The sequence below is a fragment of the Dermacentor albipictus genome, unplaced genomic scaffold, assembly GCF_038994185.2.
Source record: "Dermacentor albipictus isolate Rhodes 1998 colony unplaced genomic scaffold, USDA_Dalb.pri_finalv2 scaffold_28, whole genome shotgun sequence".
Classification (NCBI taxonomy): Eukaryota; Metazoa; Arthropoda; class Arachnida; order Ixodida; family Ixodidae; genus Dermacentor; species Dermacentor albipictus.
The window spans coordinates 2,780,822-2,793,906 of NW_027225582.1; the positions used below are offsets into that span (position 1 = coordinate 2,780,822).

Genomic DNA, 13,085 nt, shown 5'->3' on the forward strand with positions numbered 1-13,085 from the left:
AGATAGTACAAGTAATTTCTCCTTAGTTGTCTTTGGTGCCTTTGTTGGCTCCTTATAATATGATTAATAAAAACTGGCCCCTCGGTTAACCCTCTTTCTTCGTTCATTTTGAGTGAAGTAATAGGACATACTCAAACCGTCACAAAGCAAAGTGCCATCCGCCACCTTGTCTAGGGCCCGGCAAACTGAAATTGCTCGCTCGACAGCATAGCTACATGCATAGCTGCTGCTTTAACCCATGCTCTCCTGCGACCTCCCATTGATGTTCTCTGCTATATGAGAAGCGAGGGCTTTCTAGCTAAGTTGAAAAACTGCTCAAGGGCAACGCTTACTTGCGTACGAATAATGCTTTGCGAACCTGAGCGCCTGTTTAGCCTATGTAAGGTGCAGTATTTTAGTTATTTCATGTGCACTACTGTTTAATATAGAACGCACTTACAGATTACAATGCACTCACAGGCGTTTTAGGTAATTTAGTGGTTAATAAGTAAGGACGCAAACCGAATGAAAAGCACCTCAGAGTTGACCCAGCAGACATTTCTGGATTCACATCCAGCATATCCAAAGCCTTTTCTTTCCTACTGCCCTTCTTTCTGGACAAAATTGATTTTATTGATACTATACGGCTGATATTTCCGTCTGCAAATCTGCTTATGGCCAGTGTTTTGTCCCTATGAGGATTTTGCGGAAGTCCTGCTCAAGAATTAGTGGTGCACACTACATCCATTATGCGTGCTTCAGATGTATGAGTAAGTGTAATTTACAGGAGTGGGATACGGTTTCTTATTGTTTAGTCACAGAGTCGTATACACGATACTCCTTTCTATTTTGCCATTTTGAAATCATCAAGCATTAATCAAATTAAAAGCCTAAATAATATTTTCACTCCTAAAATCGTCAGACATTAAATTTTACTTGTAAAAGAAAAAAACCCTATCAGACTTGGTACAGTGTTGCCGAGAAAAACGACTCCTCCATTTCGATGTATATATATATATATATATATATATATATATATATATATATATAGAAACCCCATGGCTACACTTTCTTCTTAACAACACATCGCTGAGCAACAGGTCGGTCTCCCAGCCTATATGCAGACTGCCGGATTGCTATACCCTCTCTTTCTCTCTCCCCATTCTCTCTTCCCCCAGCGTAAGGTAGCCAATCAGACTCTCGACTGGTTAACATCCCTGCCTTCCATATTCCTCTCTCTCTCTCTCCCTCTCTCTCTCTCCATGGACTAGCAGTTGGCAGCCACGTGTTTCTGTTTCACCCCGATGACATCCACAGATGCCAACATATGATTGACCCAGATGGTAAATTCTGTTTGCCCCCGAAGGTTGAGCCGAGTAAAACGTCATTGCTACATAGGATTAGGACGGACGTTGCTTTCGCTCGTCACTACGCACATCTCATCGGCCAGTGGAACAGCCCTGATTGAGAGCACTGCCACACGCCTGAAACGCTGGAACACATGTGCGATTGCCCAGCCTATATGCTGCATCGAAGGACCTTGGAAAGTTCCGTAGCCAGCATTGGCAGGCAACCACTGTCGGAGGACGCTATCCTCAGCCCGTGGCCTGACACTTCAACTTCAATGCGGGCAACTAAAGCGCTGTTGAAGTTTCTGCATGACTCCAAGCTGGATGAAGGGCTCTAGTAAGGCCACTGTATAATATACATAAGCACTCACCACTTCTTTAATGATCATCACCCATCCCAGTACATTCACTCCTTCTCTCTTCCCCAGTGCAGAGTAGCAGACTACAGCGCACTAGCTCAGGTCGACCTCTCTGTCATTCCTGTCAATAACTTCTATCTTCTTCTTCATAGATGGAAAAGAAAACATAAAGAGCGGGGAACACCTCCGTAGCCCTTGGAGGGATACAAGTAGGAAACCGTGAAGGACATTTGGTAGGGTACTATGTGCACAGGAAGGCTGCCAGTTGAGGACATCGAGCAAAGCACACGAATATCGTGTGCCCAACATGTACACGTAGCAACATTTCCTTTAAGTAGTAACATTGTTTTCTCATAACTGCGTACAATTTATATTTACAAATATACATATAACAGAGCTTACTGTGAATTCTGGCAGCTCATACGTTAGCAGTTACTTATTCTCCAATGAGTGGTACCAGCATTGGAATTAATCGCTATCAATTAAACAACTGTAGGAACTATAACAAATAGAAAATATCCAGTATTCAACAGAAGAATGAAATTTTATTTCATTCACTTCATGTCACCTTCGTTTTTTATTTTCTCAAGTCGGTTGTCTAAGGCATCTATTTTTATGATATGATAAAAGAATAGCGAAAAGCAAGTGCATGATCTCTTGATGATTACTTTATTGCCGACCATGTTAAAAATTAGTCATGGCTCTTATTCACGTGAGCTTTCTTTATTATTATTAGTCGAAGGCGCGATACACGCTCAGCAAACACTTGTGACTAAGTACGAACCAATCGTAATTGTCTGTCTGACAGTAGCCGAAGATATTGAATTTAATCACGCACATCTTTCTTCTGCTCGCAACGGTTTCAGTTCAGTGGTTGTCCCATTGCATTCTCGTCCGTTCACTTCGATGGAAACAGCATGCTGAAAAGGAGTAATAGCAGTGAAATACCAAATAATAGTAATTTGCTTATAAGTTCTAGCAACAGAAAAAAATTTTAAGCCTTTTTTACGTTTTTTCCTGAGTGGTCTTTACAAAGGGAGTTTAAGAAAATGCCATCAACATTCCTTAAGAAAACGATGACGCAATCATTACTACTTATACCTATTTCAACTACTTATACTTATTTATACTTATGCTTACTTATTCTTATGTATTTTATACTTATTTTTGTACATAGCGCCCGTCACCGTTTTACATCGAGCGCCTACGTCTAGTCACCCTGCCAGGTCACGCAGCGACAGGAGAACCATCCAACTGACCATTGGAAAGAACCCGCTGGACCAACAAATGCTTCTGCGCATCCTCATGAGCCCTGACGTCCCCAGCCGGGTACTTAAATGGTTTCCTGAAAGAGGGCGGCGTCACACAGGAGCAGTCCAGGCAGCCACAACGATTGAACGACCTTTTAACGAAGTACTTATTTTGTGCAGGTACGTTCTATTTATATTGTTACTTAAGTAATCATTACTTAGGCTGCCGGATTGCTGCCTGCTGTGTGCGCAATATGAGTGAGAAGGCTCCTACGACCACTAAAGAACTTGCTAAGGCTTTGGTAGACTTGACTAGTAAACTTGATGAGAAATATGACGAAATGATACACGACCTAATGAGCTTGATAAGAACTGAGCTGGACCCTGTAAAACAAGCAATGAACTTCATCAATGAAAGCTTTTAGGCAAATCGAGCAGAAATGCAAACACTAAAGAGAGAAATACCCAAAGTTAAGGACGACAATAGGAAAATAAAAAACAACTTGCATCTTGCAAAGGAACTCGGAGACATTAAGAAACAGTTAACTGACATGCAGCAGTACAGCCGTAAGAGCAACCTGGAAATAAAAGGATTACCTCTGGCCGAGACGAAGATCTAACTTCGACAATGAAAGCAATTTGAACTTGCATTGGCTCTTAGATGCACGAGTCAGACATCGAAGTAATTCATTGAGTCCCATCGAAGGACAAAGAGAAACCCAACATCATAGTAAATTTCCACTCTCGCAAAGTGAGCGACCGGGTTCTAAGAGCGGCAAAAAAGCAGAGGCTGAATACGTCCCCCTCGGGATTCAAGGATAGTTCACCAGTGTTCGTGAATGAACGCCTATGTCCAGCAAATAAGGTACTTTTGGTAAAAGCATTGAATGCAAAGCGAGAAAAAAATTGGAAGTTCGCCTGGGTGCCAGACGGCAAAGTGTTATTGCGCAAGACAGAAAATTCGAGGGTCCTGCACGTGACATGCGCAGAGGACCTGGATAGAGTACAGTAACCGATCGAGATGATTAATAACGCAAAGGTTGAAAGGGCGTGTCAAAAACATAAAAACATATCAATGTTCCATTGCAATATCCGCTCCATAAAGCTACTAATCTATTTGTCACAATATTCATTTCAATACGATATAATCGCAATAACAGAAACATGGCTACAGGAAGATGAGTACGTAAATAAACCTGGATATGTGACGTCGTCACAGCCGAGAGCGCATGCGGTACGTGGCGGTGGAGTAGCGATGTTTATCAGGAACGAGCTTAGTTTCGAGCGTCTAAATGATATCTAGAGCACTCAACAATCTGCGGAAACACTATTTGCGACAATTGAATGTGGTGTCATAGCTGGTGTAGTTTATCGCCCCACAAGCTCAAGCGTAGATGACTTCATATCTGTCGTGGAAAGTGTCCTGATTCAATGTTTAACTTCGCATTCACAGATAGTAATCAGTGGTGACTTCAATATAGATCTTCTAAAGGATCAGTGCCATGACTACTTGTTCCTCCTACAATCATTTAATCTTAGAAATCTTATAACCGAACAAACGCGTTTCTCGGAAAATTCTGCCACACTTATTGATCCCATGCTGTGCAGTCTTGATACTAACGCAGAAGCTTGTGTTTATGATTTTGCAATTGCTGATCACCAGCGACTTTTCCTTTCATGCCATAATCGTACTTACGCCTTACTCGTAAAACAGAGAAGTTGTTCCCGAGTTATCACACACGAGTTAATTATTCGTAAGTACGCACCCTCTTGCAACACACTATCTTCGGAATGCTGTATAACGATTACGTTCAAGTAGAATGTGATAACATTATTTGCAGTATCACAAATGCAATAAAGCGGTCATCGTATACGTGCACCCGACGTAGGTATGATCACGCCATGTGTCCTTGGATAACACAGCCTATTCTAGCTCTACTGAAGAAGAAAGATTACTACTACAATAAGCTGAAGTTAAAAAAACAAATGAATATTACAAGGCTCAGTTTAAGTACTTCAGAAATCAGTCAGTTGGGCTATTGCGTAAATCTAAAAGGGCATATTATGCACGTCTTATTGCCCGTTGCGACACAAAACAAACATGGTAAATAGCCAGAGAAGTGACAGGGCTCGATAACAAAAAGAAAGTTCTCCCTGACAATTTCACAAATAGCCATACAAATGATTTTAATGATTACTGTGCCACGATTGGTGAAAACATTACGAAACAATTTAGTACTGCACGGCCCACCGCTTATGTTGAAAAAACTGGAAACAGTTTTAGCTTTAAGGCTATAACAGAAGAGCTGGTGACGTCTACTATAAAAAATCTACAGTTCAACAAAGCCACAGGAATAGATGCTATACACGCTAGAGTACTAAAAGACAATTCAGACGTTTCAAGTGCTCCATTTTGTCATCTATTTAACCATTCATTAAATGTGAATTCCTATCCAGATGTATTCAAAATGGCCCAAGTTGTACGAATATACAAATCGGGCAACCATAATATTCCCAGCAGCTACAGACCTATATCCGTGTTGAGTATCGTAAACAATATCTATGAAAAATTATTCGCTCCACAGCTGAAGGACTTCATTAGCAACAATAACATTATTTGCCCGGAACAACATGGTTTCGTCCCAGGGAAATCCACATCAACAGCGGTGCTTACATTATCTCAAATACTGAGCTCTGCTCTCAGCCATTAAAAGATTGTTATTGGAATTTTTATCGACATAAAAAAGGCGCTTGATACCATCAGTCACTCGGCACTACTGAAAAAACTGAAGTGCTATGGTATTATCGATGGCGCTCATGACTTCTTTTCCAGTTATCTCACATCGCGAAAGCAAAAAGTACTAATGGATGTTTTTTTATCCGAATCTAGGAATGCCACATGTGGTGTACCGCAAGGATCCGTATTGGGTCCCATTCTATTCGCTCTATACGTTAATGATTTCCCGCGAATTCTACAATCATCCAAAACATTAATGTATGCGGACGATACCGTAGTTTTATTCACAGGTTGTTCAGTTGAAACCTTACAATATACTGTATCCAATGAACTACTAGCTGTTTCAATGTGGTTTCGTGAAAATCAACTATTACTAAATGCCGATAAAACCAAATACGTTGTTTTGCATCCACGAATGAAAACTCTGAACTACGTTCCAATTAGCCTATTATTAAACAGTCGAACCACTGAATGTGTTCCGACTATTATGTATCTAGGCATTATATTTGACAGCAACCTTAATTGGAGAGACCAAATCAACACCGTTTGCAAAAAGTTATCATTCAAGTATTACACTTTCATACGTGCACGTCAATGCTTTGATTTGACATTGCTATGAATATTAAATTTTAGCCTATTTCACTGCCACCTTAGCTATTGTTGCGAGTCGTGGGGCCAAACGTACGTAGCGTACTTTACTCTCTTATTCCGATTACAAAAATGAGCTGTTCGTGCGATTCCTTTCTCCTCGGTGCGTCATCCCGCTAGTCCTCTATTTCAGAGGCTGCGTATACTGCCGTTAACTGACACACGAGTCTACAAGATTTCCTGCTTAGTAAATAAAATAATCAACACAAACACACCTCTGCCGCGTGCCATTCTCACGTTTCCGTCGTTAAACACACGGCATTCACGCAACGGTAATCTTAATCTCCTTTTATGTTCGAATTTGTACGGCCAAAAATTAATTCAATTCTCTCGTGTGAAGCTGTGGAACAATTTGCCTCTTGAAATAAAACTCGCAAGAAATTTCGACATTACATGCAAACGCCACATCTTATCTTGTCAAGCACGTTCTTGAGATTTGTTTTGTTTTGTTCGTTTTAAGCGCAGTTTAGCGATTATATATAGTATTTACCGCTTATGTACGATACTTTCGCTATTTTGTTTGTATAATATGGCTAATTATTACAATACACTTTTTGTATTGCACCCATCGCTAGCTGCTTTAGGCTATGGGACCAAATATCTTTGTACCCACTTTTCCTATTATTGTGTAATAAAATTCCCTTTTGATTTGATGATTTCATTAAGCAGTTTTCTCGGGATTGCGTTTGCCACAGCGGCATACATAGCCTACAGAAATTAGCTCCGCCAGCTTGTTCCACGTCTAGAAATCGTTACGAAATCCTCGGATGACTAGCTTCAAATCTCGCAGTCAGATCGATCTGACAATATAGATTAAACAGTCAATTAGTCAAATTATCACTACGAGTAATTTTAAATTTTATGTATCTGTGCTAGAAGCAATCCTTAGGAAATCGCCTAATTATCACATCTTTGTCATTTTAGGGTATTTCGAATGCTTTCTCAGAAACATCGTGCATGGGTCACACGAGTAAAGTAGAAAGGTCAGCCAGGGAAAAGATAGATTTCATGAGTACTCACTTCCCTCAAAGGAGGCATAAGCCCAACTCTGCGCCAGAACTTCAACATGAGTGGACTCGTAAGGCGGAGTGTCTCCTTGATGTTAGTGCCCGGTCGCGCTGGGTGTAAAATTTGACGTTTTACCACCCTGAAACTTTATCTTAAAACATGTACATAGTTCCCACAATCTATTTGGTCTTAATTGACAAGAAGCACTGCAAAGGCTAGCAGTCGCCGAATGAGCAGCAAACAAGAAAATGCAAGAGATCGATGTTCCGCGTGAACGTGAAAGCCGTGGATCACGTACAAGTAAAGAGGGCAGCTTCGCGTGCTCAGTAATAATGTTGTGAATTCTTTAAGAATTCCTCATTATTCAACACGTCACAAATAATTATATTTACCATCTGTGTTGTACTAAACAAACGCCTGCCTTTATTTGCGTCCATAATATTTGCAAAATAGTGTCTTACTTGGACTTAGAAGACAGCACAAACATTGGTCTCACTGCATGGTATAAAGAGTATGTCATGCTTCTTCATGTCGAAGCAGACCGTATCAAGTTTGGATACTGAAGAGTGGCATGTCCTGTGGCACAGTTCTCTATTAGGAAATCAGTATGCAGAAAAAAAGCAAGGTATCGATGGGTAGCTGTTGTTTGAAACAACATTCGTGAATCTGAAACCACCGTGCACCTTCGATGATGTTTGCAGCTTTTCATTTACGCGTAATTTCGAACATAGAAGTTATAACGATTGCTTGGTATTTATTCGCCGCTTCCAATGCCAATGATCAGGACTGATTCATTGATATTTTTCGCTAAGAACCGGTTCGAATGTTAATGATCAGTATTCATCGGTTTATAATGACTGGCATTAGGAAATTGGTTAATAATTGATTCGTTTTGTTTGTAGTCGCGAAGCAATACATCACCTGCGAGAGATGCGCTATCGGAGGGTCCCGGTTTTATTTCGACCATCTGGGCCTAATGTGCACCGAAATCTTGATAACCATGCTTTTTGAACTTCATCCTAAATATATATAAACGCGGCTGCCGAGGCCTGCAATCTGATGGACAAGGTTCATGTGTAGCAACAGCAGAAATACATAGCCACTCGGAGTGCGCCGGTATATAACTTATTTGTTGGTCGAGTAACAGAGAGCAGTATAGGTGTTACGGTAACGCAAGAGGAGTTTTGGAAGGTAAGACGTACACTAGCAACCCAGTTTCAATTAACGAGGCCTTGTCCAACATGCCGCATATTTCGGCTACAGGATGATTGGCGCAGTTGCAGCTACTATGACCTTCCTAATGCAATATCGCGGGCTTGTACAAATAGGCACACGCCACAGTGGGTAACCGTATATAGAGGTATCATAAACAGTACAAGACATCGCGTTATTTTAAGGTGGCTATTGCGGCATTCTGTTCGGGAGCGGTTGTGAAAACAAGGCACGTTGATGACGACATGTTAGCATAGATTAAAGAAACCGCTGGTGATACTTAAAAATAATGCACGCCTTCACCACGCAATCGCTTGCAGCCTAGGTTTGCCTTCTGGTCCTCAACAACTTATTCCGTGAATGCACGGCACAGCACGAAGAAATTAAAGAATATATAATGAGACGCACTGCTGTGCTTTCGAGGGCCTCGGGTAAGTATTTTGTTTACTTACCACAGAAAAGGCTAAGTGTCAGACCAAGTAGTACGGTGCAACACATGGAGAAGAGGCAGCACCAGTATGGCGACAGGCGGTACAGAAGGAACACGTCCGGCCTGGAAGCGTGCATCGGGGCCATACGCAAAAAGGAGCCGGTGGAGCAGGAGGACAAGGAAATTAAGAAATATTAGACAGTGCATAGACCGGCTGGATACAATGTGCCGGTGTAAGGGAGTAAAGAGACTTAAAGATTATATAAAGATACACAAGCAAACAAAAAAACAAGCATCTGAAAAAAAACTGCACATGTATGCGCTCTAGTGCACGACCATTCTCCATGCCGTAACTAAGTCAACATGATCTCAAGAAGCGCAATAAAGTATTGAACGCCTTCTGTGCAGATGACAATCACGATCAGTCTCAGACGATTCTCTCTTCCGACAATGGGTGCTTATTCTGTCTACCTAATCTGGTTAAGACTTCTTATTTAGGCGCACTGAAGAGAGCACATGCCCAAAGAAAGTCTGCAATTGTCTCTTCGCAGTCACACTTGTAGAAAATAGGCTTCTGGGCTATTACAATGAGAATTAAATAGGTGCTTTCGAAAGACACGCCAAGCCACAGGCGGCACAAAATTGTTCCTTCAGCTCGCGATGTCCCTGGCGAAAGACCAAGCTCTTACTTGAGTATCCAAACAATGGAGACGAGTATTTGTATGTTTTGTCGAGCAGATACTAATGTGCCACATACATTCGCGGGCTGTTGAGCGGAACCTTGTAGATATCATTGGTTCTCGGCAGTGGTATTGCTATACAATGTATATCATTGTGGACAGGGAAGCCACAACGTAAAGCTATTCCAAATTTTTATATTCCAATTCTACAAGCAGTCCTCCAGGAGTGGTAAAAAAATTAGCGGACCACTCCCACTTAGCCTGTCTCTCACGCGACATCATAAAACCGCGAAAACTGATATGATGTATGCACACTGATTATGTATGATTAGACCGAACGGAAGACAAATAATTGTTGCTCATTCGACGCCTTTTCTGCCGGTTTTCGGTTTGCACCCACTTCACCTGTGTGTCACGCGACGTCACAAAACCACGAAAACTCATAGCGTCAAAGTTACGTGTACGCGTTAAAGACGCATTAATATGCCGAAAAAAAACTGAATTTTTCTGAATAGCCGGAAGGCACCCCGTTGCGAAAGGAATAGAAAATGGATGCACACGTATTGCTCTGGCACTAGCTACTGAGAGCGGGCGAGGATCATGGATTTATTTGCATAAATAAACATTTTTCTGCGGCACTATGACATTATCGAGCCATTTTACCATATATGTGACATCACTTTGCCAACTATCCGTTGCTGAGGAGCCATTCTGGCGGCTTTTTTAACATTATGTTACGCGCCGCCGCGATTTTTGACCAGCCTCCGCAGGCTAAGTAAGGGGAAGCGGATCAATCACAGACGCTGCCACCACCCTCTTCGGCCGGTTATCTACTTTCACTATGCTGGCTCGGCCCCATCGGATCTTTCTCCATTGAAGCGTGCTCCTGGCCTCTTGTCAACCAATTCAAGATGGTAGTCTGCTCAATGCCGGCAATTTTATTCGCTTTGAAAGCAAAAAAAGTGACCTCCTATAAACGAGGAGCCCGTTTGATTGAGCTTTTGTTTACCGCCCAAAGCGGGCGTCAGTGGTTACGTAAACTTGACGTCAGGCGACTGAAATAAAAACAGATTGCAATAGTTTTACGTTGTAGGGCCCTAGATTGGGTGGCCTCATCCGCACAGTCAGTACCATAGATGCCGCAATGGCCCAGCATGCATTGATATGCCATGTTGTGCTGTACATTGACGCCTGGTAAATGAGCAGTCTTATGTCAATCCGTAATTTTAGGTACGTAATTAAATGGCGAAAGAAGACACTGAAGAGATGCCTTATAGAGAACATGGACCACCTCTGCGCCTCTCCTTGAATTAGGAACTCCAGTGCAGCACGGAAGGTGGCGGGTTCTGCCAGCGTCAATGACACCCAATAACAGATCTTGAACCTGATGGTGATGGATCTCACAGCAATGAGCACTGCACTTGCAGAGCTTGCAGAAACCTAACTATCCGGGTGAACGTGAAGGTGCCAACTGTGTTTCAATGTGATTAGCATTATTAGGGTATTTCATACAATTTACCGGCGCTCTCTATTGTTCTGTCTGTCTGCGTCTCTCGCTAACTGTTTTTCCACCAATTTGCGTTACTGCGGAGTCAATGGTATAATGGTTAGAGTATCGGGACCACTGTGATGAGCAGACGGGGATCGAAACAAATCGTCTGACCAACTTGGGTCACTGGGTATGTGCTACTCAATATGCGCCACCCTTCAATCAACCTCGTTAGCCGCAACTTCCATAACAGCGCATGTGGAACTAGGTAAGTGCCACACGTCAAGGAATCTCTTTAATGGCAATTTGGATCACTGGGCCTTTGACCCCCTTGAAAAAGTTTGCACCCGTTGCGCTTATCTTGTCCCACAAAAATAATCGCCGTCTGCCTTGCTTGCGTTTCCAGTCTTGAAAAATCTGTGCTCGTCACTTTTCTGTCGAGAATGCTATGTCACGCTGATAACGCGCGTGCCCTTCGTGACCTGGAAGTATCGCACTCGCAGCGCTAAAGAAAGGAAACGCAAGTAAGGCAGATGAGGATTATTGTTGCGGGACAAGTCCCAAATAGCGGAAGCTTTTTTAAGAGTGGGGCACAAGCCATGTTCTGAGGCAACAACAACTGGGCATGTACAACTGGGTTTACACAACTTGGTATGCTCCGCTCTGCAATAAACCTCGTTAACCCCAGCTTCCAGCAATGGGCATGTGAAACTAGGCATGTGCCGATCTTTAATGAATCTCTTTTACGTCAGTTTGGGTCACTGGGTATGTGGGCACGAGCCTCGGGCAACAACACCATGGATCGCTGTGCATATGCCGCTGGGCATGGGTCACAATGTATCTGCAGCTCTTCAATAAATCTGTTTCACGCCAACTTGGGTCAATGGGTGCGTGCCAGTGATTATGTGTCGCTTTTAAACACTGGAAGTGACGCTTGACGGTTAAAACATCCCGGAAAAGAACATGATCAGAATCCTGGGCATGTGGCTACAGGGCAGCAGAAAATGCAGCCACACCATCAGCCTGCTGAGCAAAGCGACGGAGCAGCTGGGTCGGATGATCAACAGGGTCTCCCAAAAAAGATACGGCATGAAAGAGGAAGACACACTCAATTTCGTCGGCAGCCTGGTCGTCAGCCGAGTGATCTACTGGCTACCGTACCACGCGATGACCAAAGGAGAGAGGGAACAGGCGGACACGATACTCAGGAAAGCATACAAGACGGCTCTCCTGCCAAAAAACACGCCAAACGAAGAACTGCGCCAACTGGGCATCAGCAACACTTTCAGCGAACTGGCGGAAGCCCTGCTCGAAACGCAAAAAGCCAGACTCAAAAGCACCCCTGCAGGGAGAGCGCTCCTGACTAGGCTGGGACGGGACACGAGCGGACACGTAGATAGATACGCAGACGTGCCCGCCCAAGAAGACGACGGAGACCTCGAGACGCTAAATCCTTGAAGGAACCAAATAATGTTTCTCTCTCTCTCTCTCTCTCAACGACAAAAATTATTTAATTTTCTCAAGTGTAGAACGGAGTCGAACACTTGTCTGAAGATAGTGTCACACACGCGCCCCACAGGGACTTCACTGCCGCGGCGCTACGTGGCAGCACGTTCTGAGGGAAGCGCGAAAGATCATCATGGCTGAGTACACGCCTAATACACGACGTGTTTCAGCGGTAGCAATATGGTGTGTCGATACATCACTTGAATGGCAATAGCAGAAACATTGACATTCATTGCTAGAGGGGTTCTGTCGGACCTTCTTACACAAGATTACTAGTGTGGCCTGTTGCAGTGCTAAAGATGACAACGTGCTTTTTTTATACCAAGAATGCAAGAATGATTTGGAGGGGGCGTACGCGCATCAGCGGTAATAATTTAAACAGGTAAAAATCAGTAGAAAGGTTAACATATCGTAAATATGGTAAAGAGGCGTCAAGTT

At 43.0% G+C, this 13,085-nt stretch overlaps 1 long non-coding RNA gene across 2 annotated transcripts in view; it reads right to left on the reverse strand.

Annotated features, from left to right (window-relative positions):
- Window positions 1-2,406: 2,406 nt before the first annotated feature.
- Window positions 2,407-13,085, reverse strand: part of LOC139052635 (uncharacterized) — a 65,995-nt gene continuing 55,316 nt past the window's right edge. For both annotated transcript variants that reach the window (XR_011510003.1, XR_011510002.1), the window contains exons 7-9: window positions 8,995-9,095; window positions 7,343-7,440; window positions 2,407-2,607 (exon numbers count right to left, since the gene is read on the reverse strand). This is a non-coding gene — a long non-coding RNA (uncharacterized lncRNA). The remainder of the gene's footprint in view (window positions 2,608-7,342; window positions 7,441-8,994; window positions 9,096-13,085) is intronic.